We start from the raw sequence: 12,561 nt of genomic DNA, 5'->3' as shown, positions 1-12,561 counted from the left end.
CACTCTGTCCATGCCTTTTAACATTTGAAATGTTTCTATGAGGTCTCCCCTCATTCTTCTAAACTCCAAGGAATACAGTCCAAGAGCAGACAAACGTTCCTCATATGTTAACCCTCTCATTCCCGGAATCATTCTAGTGAATCTTCTCTGTACCCTCTCCAACGTCAGCAAGTCGGAAAGTTGGTGATGGTGTGGGAGACAATGGCCTGGTGCTCCTTAGTGGGGTCACGATCGAGGGGTAAATAAGAGGAGGTATCCGCGAGTTGTCGCTGTGCCTCGGCAAGGTAGGGGTCTTTATCGCTAACTGCCGACGGGACATCAACCGTCTCAACTTCACTGCACCTTGTTCCCATTCCAACCTCACTCCTTCGGAACGCTCTGCTCTCCACTTCCTCCGCAATAATCCTAACCTTATTATTAAACCCACCAATAACGGGGGTGCTGCTGTAGTCTGGCGTACTGACCTCTACCTTGCCAAGGCACAGCGACAACTAGCGGATCAACTCTGCTCTCAAACGCATCTCCCCATTTCACGTACATCTGCTCTCACTCCGTCCTCACGCCACCCCACTGGGAATAGGGTTCCCGTTGTCCTCACCTACCACCCCGCCAGCCTCCGGGTCCAATATATTATTCTCCGTAACTTCCACCACCTCCAACGGGATCCCACCACTAAACACATCTTTTCCTCCCACCCCTCTCTGCTTTCCGCAAGGATCGCTCCCTACGCGACTCCCTTGTTCATTCGTCCCCCCCCCATCCCTCCCCACTGATCTCCCTCCTGGCACTTATCCTTGTAAGCGGAACAGGTGCTACACATGCCCTTACACTTCCTCCCTTACCACCATTCAGGACCCCAGACAGTCCTTCCAGGTGAGGCGACACTCCACCTGTGAGTCGGCTGGGGTGATATACTGCATCCGGTGCTCCCGATGTGGCCTTCTATATATTGGTGAGACCCGACGCAGACTGGGAGACCGCTTTGCTGAACACCTACGCTCTGTCCGCCAGAGAAAGCAGGATCTCCCAGTGGCCACACATTTTAATTCCACATCCCATTCCCATTCTGACATGTCTATCCACGGCCTCCTCTACTGTAAAGATGAAGCCACACTCAGGTTGGAGGAACAACACCTTATATTCCGTCTGGGTAGCCTCCAACCTGATGGCATGAACATTGACTTCTCTAACTTCTGCTAATGTCCCACCTCCCCCTCGTACCCCATCCGTTATTTATTTTTATACACACATTCTTTCTCTCACTCTCCTTTTTCTCCCTCTGTCTCTCTGACTATACCCCTTGCCCATCCTCTGGGTTCCCCCCCCTCCCCTTGTCTTTCTCCCCGGACCTCCTGCCCCATGATCCTCTCATATCCCCTTTGCCAATCACCTGTCCAGCTCTTGGCTCCATCCCTCCCTCTCCTGTCTTCTCCTATCATTTTGGATCTCCCTCTCCCCCTCCCACTTTCAACTCTCTTACTAGCTCTTCCTTCAGTTAGTCCTGACGAAGGGTCTCGGCCTGAAACATCGACTGCACCTCTTCTTAGAGATGCTGCCTGGCCTGCTGCGTTCACCAGCAACTTTGATGTGTGTTGCTTGAATTTCCAGCATCTGCAGAATTCCTGTTGTTTGCATGCTTAAAGCCAGCAGCATGGGGTGTGGTCAGGAAACACCCTTGCAAAGGGTAGATTGTCAACTTCTTATTAAGTATATGTTTAGCAAGTTTTCTAAGGTTAACAGCTTAACAACATTACACATTCATTCCCTGCAACTATTTTCCCATTTTACTCTCTCAATTTCTAAATTTAAAATATATTGAAGTAGGATTTGAACTAATCTACAAAACATTGTGCATCATATCAAATCAAAAGAAAAATTCCAAAACTTGTCAACAATTTACTAAAGAGGCTGAAAAAGTTTTCATCCCCTATGTAATTACTATGCCATCTTTCCTCAGGTGCAACACTGTATTTTATCTTATCAACTCATCCAATTTGTGTTGTAGGGAATTGGAGGATCACGTGAATAAATTCTCCCTCTCTCTCTGAAAGGCCACACAGTCTGGCAAATTTTCAGCAGACCAAACCCATATGAAGATAAAAGAGCATTCTGGACAAGTCAGGGAAATGATAATAGAGAAACAGAAATCTGGGTAAGAGTGCAAGATCATCTCAGAGATACTGAACATACCTCAGAGCTCAGTGCAGTCCATCGTGAAGTAGAAAAATATGCAACCACAGCCACATTCTGGTCAAGCTGCCCCTCTAGACTTGATTGCTGAAGAAGAATGGCTCTTGTAAGAGAGGCTATTGTGATGCCAACAGTCACTCTGAGTGAGCTGCAGAAGTCAGTGGCAGCAACTGAAGATGAAGTTCATGGTTCCACAATCTCCAAGAGCTTGTACAATAAGGGTATTTATGGGAGAGTGGCAAGGAAGATGCCTTAGCTAAAAAAAGGAAATCCTTGTCCATAAAGATTTCGCAAAGCATCACGTAGAAGACACTATAAAGATGTGGAAGGAAGTCTTATGGTTGGATGAGACAAAAGTGGAATTTTTTGGCTGTAACACTAAGTGGTACATGTGGCATAAATCTAATATTGTACATCAGCAGGGACAGGAAGTATGGTCAGAATTGATGGGAAGATGAAAAAACCTGCAAGCCTCCACCAGAAATCTTAAACTGAGGAGGAAGTTTTCTTTCAATAGAACAACAATTATGGAGTGGCCTCAAATGAGGAAAGTTGACGTCCTGACATTAACCGAATCAAACGTCTCCGGCAAGACCTCAAAATTGCTGTCCACCAGCACTCCCAAACCAACCTGACAGTTTGAGCAATTTTCCAAGGAGGAATGGGCAAATCTTGCCCCATTATATTGTGCAAATCTAATAGAGACTTAACCAAAAAGGCTTCTGGCTGTAATAGCTGTGAGAGGTGGTTCTACTAAGTACTACACAAAGTGTGGTAAATACTTTTGAACTGCCGGCATTTCAGTTTTTGATTTCTTAGTTGTTCGTGCTTTTCAATTTTCTATGTTTTTTGGGCTCTACTGCAGGAAAAAAAATGAGCATGTAGGTCACAAATAAAAATTTTCAGTTAAATTGATCAAAATTCTTGCTTGTAGTACTCATTAAATGTGAACAAAGGGTTGGGGCTGAATACTTTACATAGTTGACAGTCTTGACTTCACATTTGCTTTGGGCGGCCTCATCGACATGGGTAATGTTCAAGCTGTGAAACTCAGAGTAGAAGCTCGAAAGAACCAACTATCTCAGGAATAGCAGCTTCTCCACACCTGCAACTGCACAGCAAACAGATTATCAGTAAAGAAGTCCAGCTGACAGTTCCCAACAGAATCACAGAAATTCAATCAGACTCACCTCCGAACAGTAGTGTCTGGGCAGTTTCAGTGCATCACAACTAATGTAGATAAAGCTTTAATGGATTTAGTAGCAAGATCTGCTGTATGCTGCATCTTGGGGACAGGCTTTCCCAGTGACTAATCTCCACTTCTATCCCTAGAGATGTTCCTGCAACACATTTGAAATGCTGGAGGAACTCAGCAGGTCAGGCAGCACCTATGGGAATGAACAAACAGTCGATGTTTTGGACCGAGAAGACCCTTCCTGTAGCTGTGCAAGATCTCACAGTGGCCCATGTGCAGGCATGCACTGAGCTGATGACTTGTTCATACAGGTGAGCACCGACATCAAATCTGCCTGCAATGATACCAGTCAGGATAAACATGCACTTAGATGTGGAGGCTGGATTTCCACAGACACTGAGTGAAACATTCTATGTGGCTTTTAGGACAACCTCAGATGATCTCAGTCCTGAAAAGTCAGCATTTCCTTTTCCCCACAGATGTGATTGGCCTGCTGAGTTCCTCCAGCAGTTTGTTTGTCATAATTCTCAATTTATTTCAGGTTTTAGCTACAGCTCCAACCTGCATTACACACCCTTTGTCCCTTTTTCTTTCCCTCTCCTCTCATTAATCTATTACTGAGTCAGCCCTGTAGATGAACAATCATGACCCTCCATCAAAGTTCCTCCCTTGTCTGAACTTCCCTTCCAAAATATGCTCTACAGCTTAAAACTAATTTGTTTCCTTACTTTCCCTGTGAAGAGGCTTTGTCCCGAAATGTTAACTCTGTTTTTCATTCTAGATCTGCCCATTTTTTCCCAGAAATGTTTGCCTTAATCAAATGTCCCTCTGTCTTGCCATTGTTCTGAGAGATCATGTGTGGCCTACCGTCAACAAGTACCAAATGAATAAAACCCAAGACTGATGGAGATTATGAATGCCGTCACATTTCTTAAACCCTGGAAGATTACAAGTCGTCCAGGACAGACCTGTATTCTGGAAGGTTTTGTTTCTATCTTGATACATATTTGCCTGGAAAGGGCTGAGTAATATTACAGTTATTACAGAGAGCCCGGCGTAAGTATCAGGATACATTACGTAAAATAAACGTATATTACAAGTTCTAACAGGTGAAGTAAGATTGCTGAAAGGCAGCAGGGCAAAGCGTTCTTGATAGCTGCACTCACAAGATGCTCTTCTTTGTCACCTGCTTTTAAACCAAGGCAAGCCAAGAAGTCGGGGATCCAGTTAAAACATTCTGTCTACCTACTGCTCTGGTAATCTGTTCTGAACTACTTGAATTTGTGGCTGACCTTCGGGGCCAGAAGTCCCCTAAATCAACCTCTGTTTTATTAAAACCCTCAACTCACATGCTGTGTACGAGAATATGTAACAAGATGGAGTTCTCATACTCTGGTACCCATCTCAGGATATTGAATTTCCTGTTGGCTGAAGGGCAGTTAATTAAACAAAAGCGTTTATAAAATGCCATCCCACGCTATATGGAGCTGAACTGTATGATATCGAGGCTGCTGCAGAACAGCAAATTTCACGACATACAGTATGTCAATGGTAAAATCCTTGATTCTGATTCGGATTTCTGACCTGTGGCTTTTTTCCACTTATGGCCTCCACATTCTGACACAGCTCCAGCACAACTACATCACCACCCAAAGGTCAGAAAGGGAACAAACCTCCAAACAGAAATGAATTCTTATCAAGCCATAATTTTTCTCAAAAAAAGACCAATGTGTGGTAAATGAAACTTTTATATTCAAACTTGTTTGTGTAATTATCAGTCAGAAGGTTAAGACCAATGGGATCTTTTATTGTGGCCAAGAGCTCTGACTGTTATAATTCGTATTTGCTAAAAGTTATCAACTGTCCTGATGTCTTAACGGGTTTCTTCAGCGAACAGTTCATAATAGTGCCCCCAATTTGGTATGTGGATTTTGCAGCAAGAACTGTTCTCAACTGACCTCACTACCATCCAAGACCCTAAAGAGTCCTTCCAGGTGAGGCAACACTTCACCTGTGAGTCTGTTGAGGTCATTTATTGTGTTCGGTGGGGCCTCCTGTACATCAGTGAGACCCAACGTAGATTGGGAGATAGCTTCACCGAGCATCCACTCTCCATCCGCCAGGACAAACAGAATCTCCCAGTGGCCACTCAGTTTAATTCCACTTCCTATTCCCATTCCGATATGTCCATCCATGTCCTCCTCCACTGTTGTGATGAAGCCACACTTTGGCTGGAGGAACAGCACCTTATATTCCGTGTGGGTAGCCTCCAATCTGATGGCATGAACATCAGTTTCTCAAACTTCCGGTAATGCCCTCCACCCACCCCCCTTCCCCCTCCACCACCACCTCCCCTTCTCCATTTCCCATCCCCCTTTCCCTCTCTCATCTCATCTCACCAATCAACTTCCCAGCTCTTTACTTCATCCCTCCCCATCCAGTTTTCATCTATCTCACCTGGTGGTTCTCTCTCCCCTCCCTCCACCTTTTAAATCTACTTCCTCACTTTTTTTTCTCCAGTCCTGCCAAAGGGGTTCAGCCAGAAATGTCAACTGTACATTTTACTATTGAAGCTGCCTGGCCTGCTGAGTTCCTCCAGCGTTTTGTGTGTGTGATGCTCAACTGGCATGGTAGTTAAGATACGCAACACGAGGAAATCTGCAGATGCTGGAAATTCAAGCAACACACACAAAATGCTGGTGGAACGCAGAAGGCCAGGGAGTATCTATAGGAAGAAGCACAGTCGACATTTCAGGCCGAGACCCTTCATCAGGACTAACGGAAAAAAGAGATAGTAAGAAATTTGAAAGTGGGAGGGGGAGGGGGAGACCCGAAATGATGACAGGTGGGGGAGGGATGGAGCCAAGAGCTGGGAAGTTGATTGGCAAAAAGGATACAAGGCTGGAGAAGGGAGAGGATCATGGGACGGGAGGCCTTGGAAGAAAGAAAGGGGGAGGGGAGCACCAGAGGAAGATGGAGAACAGGCAAGGAGTTATTGTGAGAGGGAAAGAGAGAAAAAAAAGTTAGGGATGGGGTAAGAAGGGGAGGAGGGGCATTAATGGAAGTTAGAAAAATCAATGTTCATGCCATCAGGTTGGAGGCTACCCAGACGGAATATAAGGTGTTGTTCCTCCAACCCGAGTGTGGCTTCATCTCGACAGTAGAGGAGGCCATGAATTGACATATCGGAATGGGAAAGGGACGTGGAATTAAAATGTGTGGCCACTGGGAGATCCTGCTTTCTCTGGCGGACAGGGCATAGGTGTTCAGCGAAACAGTCTCCCAGTCTGCGTCGGGTCTCACCAATATATAGAAGGCCACACCAGGAGCATCGGACACAGTATATCACCCCAGCCGACTCACAGGTGAAGTGTCGCCTCACCTGGAAGGACTGTCTGGGGCCCTGAATGGTGGTGAGGGAGGAAGTGTAAGGGCAGGTGTAGCACTTGTTCCACTTACAAGGATAAGTGCCAGGAGGAAGATTGGTGGGAAGGGATGCGGGGGACAAATGGACGAGGGAGTCGCGTAGGGAGCGATCCGTGTGGAAAGCAGAAAGTTGGGGGGAGGGAAAGATGTGCTTGGTGGTGGTGGGTAGCCTCCAACCTGATAGCATGAACATTGATTTCTCTAACTTCCGTTAATGCCCCTCCTCCCGTTCTTACCCCATCCCTAATTTTTTTTTCTCTTTCCCTCTCACAATAACTCCTTGCCTACTCTCCATCTTCCTCTTGTGCTCCCCTTCCCCTTTCTTTCTTCCAAGGCCTTCCGTCCCATGATACTCCCCCTTCTCCAGCCTTGTATCCCTTTTGCCAATCAACTTCCCAGCTCTTGGCTGCATCCCTCCCCCACCTGTCTTCTCCCATCATTTTGGGTCTCCCTCTCCCCCTCCCAATTTCAAATCTCTTACTATCTCTTTTTTCCATTAGTCCTGATGAAGGGTCTGGACATGAAACTTCGACTGTACTTCTTCCTATAGATGCTGCCTGGCCTGCTGCGTTCCACCAGCATTTTGTGTATGATGATGGTAGTTAAGACACTACAGTTAATCTCACTGATAAGAAAGAAAAGAAAGCTGTTTTGTTGCTAATTATTAATAATGATTCCTGCTGAAGGTGCAGGTGTTTGGTCGTGAATATAAATCTCAGGGTGGGTTGAGAGTGATCAAGTATGTTCATTCTCCAGGAAACCAACAGAACCCTGTCAAAGTTGAAAATCGGAAACAAAAGCCTAAAATACAAGGGCTACAAAGCAGCTCAGGTTGTAGCTTCTACAAATGAAAAGACAGGTATAACATTTCAACCGCGAAACCTTAATCACTTGAAAGCCTCGTGTGTCTTCTTTCCATGGGTTCTCATCGTTCTGCTCTGCATTTCCAGTGTTGAATAAAGCAGTCTGAGGATGTGAAAGCTCACTTGTGAAGTGATAGTGAGACAGAAGGAGATAAAAACCCACTGACTGAGAATGGAGAAACATGGACTCACTATCTCAAGGAACCAAAAGGACAGGAAGAGAGATTTTTTAAAAAAGCGACAGATTAAATAGATCTAAAATTAAAGCAGTAAAGAGTGAATTTAAGTGTAGAAAGAAGCAACTCAATCCTTCACTCTCAGATTCTCTGCCAACACAGTATTATGATTAACATTACCTATCTCAAATGATAACTTTTTCCCTGTGTCCCTGGATACTGACTAATTACTTGCTTCTTGCCTGTTATAGTTGAACTTGTTGACTTTCTCACCTATTCTTTCCGCTGTCTGTTCCTCTTTATTTTTCTAACCATATTAAATGTCTGCTTATCTTACAGCTTTCTACTCTGGTAATGGCTTAAACAATTGACATGCCCAGCCTTGTCTTTCTACTGAATTGTTCTTTATCTTTGGGAACCAAATAGCATGTCAGCTCTCTGTATCCCCTGGCCACCAGTGGAACAGAATCGTGACAATTATATGCCACATAGCTGTCACCTAGCACACAAGATTAATCTTGAACGCTGTGTTGAAAGTAAATGCAAACAACAGGAATTCTGCAGATGCTGAAAATTCAAGCAACTGTCACGGACCCTGTGACGGGGATAAAGAACCAGCAGAGATGGAAAACACTTTGGAGTCCAGTATTGCTATAAACTAATAATATTTATTAGTAACTACACAATACAGTAATATAAATGTAAATAAATCAAACAGGTTAGCAATGATTATATGTAAAAGTAAGTGTGGAATATATATGTATGAAAATCAAGCTTCTTTAAGTCTAGGGGTAAAAAGATACAGCCTTACGATGTTGAGTAAAGTTCAGTTCAGTTCACTTCGTAGTATTGAGTTGAGTAGTGATGGAGAGAGAGAGAGAGTGAGTTGAGTCTTCAGGTGAGCTGATGCCGTCGATCTTCTCGTCGTCCTCCGAAATCCTTTACAAGTCACCGACTGTGACTTTAACCAGGGGACCGGTCTTCTGTGGTGGAGCTATCACCCAGGCGAGGGTGGACACATAGACAATTCCCCACCAGTCAACCCCTTCTTCACCGATGGAATAGCAATTTGGAATCAATCCGCCTGATTGGTCCTCCAAAACCCACTTTCTCTCCGGGCACAACAATGCTCATTCAGTATCCAGATCATGTGTCTGAGGTCTGTATCATCTGACCTCCCATTTATTTCTCTGTGCTGAGCATCACCTGTCATTCAAAGAGTCCCTCCCTCCTTTGTCTGTAAAGGAGTGCACAAGCAGGTAACCTGTCCTTGGAAGTAACATCAACAACCTGCTGAAGATCATAACATCGAGTGTCCACCGCCTTCGGTCACCATAGCAACCTTCAAGCTGCTCGGTGCTGTCTCCAACTCCCAACTCAGTAAAAATCCAAAGTTACTTCCAATGCCTTAAAGTGACAGTCCAACTGTTAATCTTCATCTCTCTCTCTCTTTTCAAAAGCAACATAACAGTGGGAAATAACTCTGTCTCTCTCTCCTTTCCAAACAAACCATCAATGATAAATGTCTCTCTCCAAACAGTTAATAGGGGTACTCCAGGATCCCCTCACACAACACACATGAAAGTTGCTGGTGAACACAGCAGGCCAGGCAGCATCTCTAGGAAGAGGTACAGTCGACGTTTCAGGCCGAGACCCTTCATCAGGACTAACTGAAGGAAGAGTTAGTAAGAGATTTGAAAGTGGGAGCGGGAGGGGGAGATCCAAAATGATAGGAGAAGACAGGAGGGGGAGGGATGGAGCCAAGAGCTGGACAGGTGATTGACAAAGGGGATATGAGAGTATCATGGGACAGGAGGCCCAGGGAGAAAGACAAGGGGGGGGGGAACCCAGAGGTTGGGCAAGGGGTATAGTCAGAGGGACAGAGGGAGAAAAAGGAGAGTGACAGAAAGAACGTGTGTATAAAAATAAGTAACGGATGGGGTACAAGGGGGAGGAGGGGCATTAGCGGAAGTTAGAGAAGTCAATGTTCATGTCATCAGGTTGGAGGGTACCCAGACGGAATATAAGGTGTTGTTCCTCCAACCTGAGTGTGGTTTCATCTTTGCTGTAGAGGAGGCCGTGGATTGACATGTCAGAATGGGAATGGGATGTGGAATTAAAATGTGTGGCCACTGGGAGATCCTGCTTTCTCTGGCGGACAGAGCGTAGGTGTTCAGCAAAGCGGTCTCCCAGTCTGCGTCGGGTCTCGCCAATATATAGAAGGCCACATCGGGAGCACCGGACGCAGTATATCACCCCAGCCGACTCACAGGTGAAGTGTTGCCTCACCTGGAAGGACTGTCTGGGGCCCTGAATGGTGGTAAGGGAGGAAGTGTAAGGGCATGTGTAGCACTTGTTCCACTTACAAGGATAAGTGCCGGGAGGGAGATCAGTGGGGAGGGGTGGGGGTTTAAATGGACAAGGGAGTCACATAGGGAGCGATCCCTGCAGAAAGCAGAGAGGGGGCGGAGGGAAAGATGTGCTTAGTGGTGGGATCCCGTTGGAGGTGGTGGAAGTTATGGAGAATAATATGTTGGACCCGGAGGCTATTCCTCTTCTCACCCTGTCTCTTGCAAAAATGCCATCCCCTTCTCGCAATTCCTCTGTCTCCGCCACATCTGCTCTCAGGATGAGGCTTTTCATTCCAGGACAAGGGAGATGTCCTCCTTTTTTAAAGAAAGGGGCTTCCCTTCCTCCACCATCAACTCTGCTCTCAAACGCATCTCCCCCATTTCACGCACATCTGCTCTCACTTCATCCTCCCGCCACCCCACTAGGAATAGGGTTCCCCTGGTCCTCACCTACCACCCCACCAGCCTCCCGGTCCAACATATTATTCTCCGTAACTTCCGCCACCTCCAACGGGATCCCACCACTAAGCACATCTTTCCCTCCCCCCCCCCGCTTTCCGCAGGGATTGCTCCCTACGCGACTCCCTTGTCCATTCGCTCCCCCCATCCCTCCCCACTGATCTCCCTCCTGGTACTTATCCTTGTAAGCAGAACAAGTGCTACACATGCCCTTACACTTCCTCCCTTACCACCATTCAGGGCCCCAGACAGTCCTTCCAGGTGAGGCGACACTTCACCTGTGAGTCGGCTGGGGTGATATACTGCGTCCGGTGCTCCCGATGTGGCCTTCTATATATTGGCGAGACCCGACGCAGTCTGGGAGACCGCTTTGCTGAACACCTCCTTTTTCTCCCTCTGTCCCTCTGACTATACCCCTTGTCCATCCTCTGGGTTTCCCCCCCTCCTTGTCTTTCTCCCTGGGCCTTCTGTCCCATGATCCGCCAGAGAAAGCAGGATCTCCCAGTGGCCACACATTTTAATTCCACATCCCATTCCCATTCTGATATGTCAATCCACGGCCTCCTCTACTGTAAAGATGAAGCCACACTCAGGTTGGAAAAACAACACCTTATATTCCGTCTGGGTAGCCTCCAACCTGATGGCATGAACATTGACTTCTCTAACTTCCGCTAATGCCCCTCCTCCCCCTCGTACCCCATCCGTTATTTATATTTATACACACATTCTTTCTCTCACTCTCCTTTTTCTCCCTCTGTCCCTCTGACTATACCCCTTGTCCATCCTCTGGGTTTCCCCCCCTCCTTGTCTTTCTCCCTGGGCCTTCTGTCCCATGATCCGCTCATATCCCTTTTGCCAATCACCTGTCCAGCTCTTGGCTCCATCCCTCCCTCTCATCTTCTCTTATCATTTTGGATCTCCCCCTCCCCCTCCCACTTTCAAATCCCTTACTAACTCTTCCTTCAGTTAGTCCTGATGAAGAGTCTCGGCCCGAAACGTCGACTGTACCTCTTCCTAGAGATGCTGCCTGGCCTGCTGCGTTCACCAGCAACTTTGAAAGTAAATGTGTGTGTTTGGGGAGGGGTTATGGAGGAACATTGCCTATCTGAGATTTCTTGGCTGTGTGCTGTCCATCTTGGTTTTAAAGGTAAACATGAGATTCTGCAAATGCTGGAAATTTAGAGCAACACATGCAAAATGCTCGAAGAACTCAGCAGGTCAGGCAGCATCTATGCAGGGGAATGAATAGTCGACACTTCAGACTGATACCCTTCATCAGGGCAGAATAAGAAGGTGGGAGGGGTAACAGAAAGGAGTACAAGCTGACAGGTAATAGGTGAAACCAGGTGAGGGGGAAGGTGGGTGGAGGAAGAAGGGGATAAAGAGAGAAGCTGCGACGTGATAGGTGGAACAGGTAAAGGGCAGAAGAAGAAGAAATCTGATAGGGTATCACCTGGCAGCTTTTACTCTTTCCCTTACCCCACCCTCTTGCCTAGTCCTGGTAAAGTGTCTTGGCCCGAAATGTCAATTATTTATTTCCTGGCCCGTTGAATTGCTCCAGCATTTTACGTGTGTTCATTTGGCTTTAAAGAGCAAAATGCTTTGGATATTACCGGAGGTCCAAAATGATCAAGCAGGAGTCCGAACAGAACATGAGAGATGTCCACTGGCTTGCATACAACTCATTTTTTCTTAACTTAAATTTCACAGTCCCTCAGCATCTTTGCTGGGATCCATAAATATGACATCATTTTCAAATGGTATATGCTTCGGGCAACTCACAAATCTGCTAATCCTGACACAAGATCTAGTAGGTTAGCTAGTCTTTCAGAATCAGAATCAGGTTTATTATCACTGGCATGTGACGTGAAATTTGTTAAGTTAACAGCAGCAGTTCAATG

At 46.2% G+C, this 12,561-nt stretch overlaps 1 long non-coding RNA gene across 1 annotated transcript in view; it reads left to right on the top strand.

Moving 5' to 3' along the window:
- The window catches only part of LOC140195901 (uncharacterized), a 217,731-nt gene that overhangs the window by 184,267 nt on the left and 20,903 nt on the right, over nt 1-12,561 (top strand). The window contains exon 2 of the long non-coding RNA XR_011885568.1: nt 3,523-3,696. This is a non-coding gene — a long non-coding RNA (uncharacterized lncRNA). The remainder of the gene's footprint in view (nt 1-3,522; nt 3,697-12,561) is intronic.

This window comes from Mobula birostris, chromosome 4 (genome assembly GCF_030028105.1).
Source record: "Mobula birostris isolate sMobBir1 chromosome 4, sMobBir1.hap1, whole genome shotgun sequence".
In the NCBI taxonomy this organism is placed as follows: Eukaryota; Metazoa; Chordata; class Chondrichthyes; order Myliobatiformes; family Myliobatidae; genus Mobula; species Mobula birostris.
This window is presented reverse-complemented; position numbering and strand designations above follow the sequence as displayed.